This window comes from Octopus sinensis, linkage group LG1 (genome assembly GCF_006345805.1).
Source record: "Octopus sinensis linkage group LG1, ASM634580v1, whole genome shotgun sequence".
Lineage (NCBI taxonomy): Eukaryota > Metazoa > Mollusca > Cephalopoda > Octopoda > Octopodidae > Octopus > Octopus sinensis.
The window spans coordinates 192916737-192921477 of NC_042997.1; positions in this window are offsets into that span (position 1 = coordinate 192916737).

Genomic DNA, 4741 nt, shown 5'->3' on the forward strand with positions numbered 1-4741 from the left:
CGTTTTTTCTTTTGGGCCAAGGCGATGGGGGTGGATAACTCTTTAGCCAATTCGTCACTGATATCTCTCTACCTTTCAACTAAACTCAACTATCTCTGGGTTGTATTACTATTACGGCAACATTTGTGTTTGTCGTATTACTATTCTAAATCCAAAATACCGTTGGAATTGGCTCTTCACTTAATTTCTCTATGGCCAATAAAACCTTGTGATATAAACAGTAAATTCGACATGGGTTATCAATCCCCTCAATTCTTCACAATGTACGAAGGCGTTGCACTGACACGCCTGCACCTCGGGCATGTGGGAGGGTGCTAACTCCATGCCTTGACAACCTCTCTCGAACTGGCAAGGGCGATCGGTAGCACAACCAGGCCAGGGATTTCTGGAAGCTATCCAGATACCTCGGCCCGAATGTTCCGAACAGAGCTGAGTGAATTATAGTCTTTCTCATTTTTTCGCAGAGGTTGACTTCTGCCTTTCGTCCTAGTTGAGCACTGAGTTCGATGTAATCCACTTACCCTTCCCCTAAAATTGCTGGCCTTGTGCTAAAATTTGAAGCCATTATTTATTTTTTTATTTTTTGGTGGCAGTGGGGAATTTGTTTTTTAGGTTATTTCCTTTTCAAGACTTCTACAGTGTTTATCTCCAGTTTCCGAGATCTTGAGAAAATGAGTGAGGCAAATTCTTACTGAATATGATGCCTGCCTATTATCTGAAGTAATTTTTCTCTCAATAGTAACGTAACTCAGCACGGCAGAGAAATGTATCATTAATTTTACACTGCTGTCGTTGCTTATATAATTATTCAGTAACTAATTTGGATTGACTTGATGATTGTGAACATATCATTGATGGCATATTTTATCTGGTGAACATCAACAATGCCCGGCCGACTCATTCTCTTCCATTATTGCCGCATACCGGGGACATAGTTTTGTTCACCCCCATTGTCTTCACTATGCAGTTTCTATCCACTTCCCTCGTTGCTTACAGACAGATTGACCCTGACACTCTCGTCTGCTATCATATTTGTATCACCACCTCATTTTGATTGGAATGCTGACACTGTCCGTCCGATTTTTTTTCTACCGAGTCGGTCTCTTCCTCCACTCTCGTAGATGTTAAATGACAGCTTTATTGCATTTTATGCGCACGTGCAAGTCAACATTTGAAACAAACAATATGCCACAAAAGATATCATAGTTATTCAAACCAAGAGTTTAGCAAACTGGCCTTGTGACCAATACGAGGGACGTTCAATAAGTAATACCCCTGACCCACTTGCAGTTGTTTGATCTAGCTGAAATTTTGCATGTGCAATTATTTATATCTCTATAGATTAAGTGGCAAATTACAGCTCTGAACTAATTGTGGTTTCTGATTTACAGGTGTTTGAACTGAGTCAAGTGTGAAATGGAGCCTGTTGAGTGTCGAGCAGTGATCCGGTTTTTGTATTTGAAAGGACGCACACCACGGGAGACTTTTGATGAAATGAAAGTAACTTATGGTGATGATGCCCCATCATATGACCTTGTAAAACGCTGGCATCGTGAATTCAAACATGGTCGGAACTCTGTGGAAACAGCTCCCAGATCTGGTCGCCCCCTTCTGCCATTGATGAGGCATCCATCCGTCAAGTTGAGGCTGCCATTTTGGAAAGACGACGCATAACTATTCGCAAAATAGCCCATGAGGTCAAGATTAGTACCGGGTCTGTGGAAACTATCATTCATGACCATTTGCATATGCAAAAGGTGTCAGCAAGATGGATTCCCAGGTTGCTCACACCTTTCCAGAAGCAAGAATGCGTCGAGTGCTCGAGGATGATTTTGGAGATGTGTCAAGAAGATAAGTCAAAATTTTTCAAAAGACTGATTACACAGGATGAAACCTGGGTCCATCACTATGATCCAGAGACCAAAGCCCAGTCAATGCAGTGGAAACACCGTGACTCACCTCCTCCAAAGAAGGCAAGGGTGCAGCCGTCCGCTGGCAAGGTCTTCTGGGACCAGGACAGAGTAGTGATGACAGATTTCCTGGCAAAGGGTACCACAATTACAAGAGCCTATTATGCTACACTTTTGAGGAAATTAAGAGAAGCTATCAAAATCAAGAGGCGGGGCAAGACCAGCAAAGGCATCCTCCTCCTGCAAGACAACGCTCCGGTCCACAACTCGCGTGTCGCCAGATCAGAAGCACAGGCGTGCGGCTATGAACTCCTCCCCCCATACCCCCTACACTCCTGACCTTGCACCCTCTGATTTTCACCTCTTCCCAGCCATGAAGTTGTTTTTGAAAGGAAAGCGTTTTCCAGATGATGCAGCCTTAATTTCTGAAGTCACGTCGTGGTTGGAGGACCAAGCTGGGGTCTTCTACAAAAACGGTCTCCAGAGCTGCATCAAACGATGGGAGAAATGCGTAACTCTGAGTGGTTCCTATGTAGAAAAAGACTAATAACAGTGCCAAGTTTCGTTGCTCTACTGCTATGGGAATGGGTCAGGGGCATTACCACCTCACCGACCTCTGACGTTTAATGCAACTTCCATATGTATGTGAATAATCTGAGTAGATAACTTGTAGGTTTCTCAGCAGCTGATTAGGAATGTTCTTTTTCTTATTAATTTTGAATGAAATGTATATATCCACTGGACGTGTGATTCCAACGTTATAGAGGTTTTTCTGTTACATACAATTATAGCTTGTCTATTATGCTTTCATTTAGAAGTTTGTATGGTAACGTTCTACCCATGTTGGGATGTGTGTATATATATATATAACGGTTATTTCTTAGTTGCAGATGAGGGTCACCAATTGTAACGGTTGGTTTTTTTTCTTTCTTTTCCGTTTTGACCGGCTACACTAGCGCGGCCCCATTCACTCTCAACTTCCTGGCGAAATTTGCCCATCTTTTCTCAAACGTTCTTTGAAACAGGCATCTCTTCTCCAGACTGATCTTTCTGGACATGTGGTAGTTGAAGTAACACACCAACCCACGTCCGGAGATAAAGTTGCTCGTCTCAATTCCCCTTCCACGCGTCACCCATACCGTATCTTTCAGCATGGCTACTGTGTAGAAAAAGGACGCATCCTTTTCCTTATTCAAGGAAGGAGGCGGTACAATCTTGACGATAGACTCAGTCGATAACCGTACTCTTTCCGTTTCCGACATCAGTTGTTCGACATGGGTTATCAATCCCCTCAATTCCTCACAATGTATGAAGGCGTGCGTGACAGTTTCACTGACACGCCCGCACCCCGGGCATGTAGGAGGGTGCTAACTCCATGCCTTGACAACCTCTCTCGAACTGGCAAGGGCGATCGGTAGCCAACTAGGCCAGGGAATTCTGGAAGCTATCCAGATACCTCGGCCCGAATGTTCCAAACAGGTTGACAAGCTGGTCCCCATCGAAGCCCAGAATCTTTCCCAGGACGTCTCGGACATGTACTTTACCAACTCGCTATAAAAATTCTCAGTGGTAACCTCGCTGCCGGTATTGCTCGCCGGGAGGAATAGAGTGAGTGCTTGTCTGCACTCACTTTGCTATTCGTCCATTTTCGGTCTTCACTTGATCTATGTGCCCACGTCAGTTAGGGACGTCAATTGTGGAAGAAAGAACTTGACATGCGGTGACCACACCTACTCACCATCCAGAGATTTATCAGCCTCAGCGCAGACTTGTGCATCATCAACCCACCCTTTAACGGTTTCTGGCAGCAGATTGAGCGCCTCACAAGTTGTGGTTTCCCAATCTGCAAAAAGTGGAACAGGATCCGTTCCAACTTGGTTAGTTACACACCGAGGCAAGGCACGATGTTTAGGCGGTAGGTTATCACAGATGCTATAAACACCTGTGCAACCTCCGCTCTCCCTAGAAAGGATAGCGTCCTCCCAGACCAGGTCTAGGTTATGGCCGTCACCTTGCTTGTGAACTCGCTCCAGTTTTTATCCAGATCCCAAGCATCGGTTCTTAGTAACTGACTTTGGCTTACGGAGTTTTTGTTTTTATAACTATCCAAAACCAACCAGACGGATAGACATTTTGTTGAAAACAATAGATTTCGTTGGCGGTCTGTTATCGCTATTCTAGCTTTTGGTGACCTAGAAGAGGTTAGAAGGGTCAAGTAGCAAAGACATTATTCTGCTTAGCGAAGGCATCTGGAAAATGTAACTGCTGTCACTCATAGAAAAACTATTGTTTTAGCATGAGAAAAGCGCTGTTGAAATATTAAGTGAAATTTGGCGATTGAGGATCGAATCCACGCTGTGCCTGCATGAAGCCACTACATATGTGTGTGTGTGGGGGGGGGGGGTGAAGGCGCGTGGCTCAGTGGTTAGAGCGTCGAGCTTACGATCGTGAGGTTGTGAGTTCGATTCATGTGTTCTTAATCAAGACACTTTATTTCGCATTGATCCAGTATACTCCTCTGTAGAAATGAGTTGCGACATCACTGGTGCCAAGTTGTATTAAACTTTGCCTTTCCCTTGGATAACATCAGTGGTGTGGAGAGATGAGGCCGGTATGCACGGGCGAAACACTGATTTATATATATATATATATATACATACACACACACGCGCGCGCACACATACATACATACATACATACATATATATATATATATATATATATATATAATATATATATATATTATATATATATATATATATATATATATATATATATATAAATAACACTCTAATTAGGAATACTTATGCGGCAGGAGAAGACATTAGTAT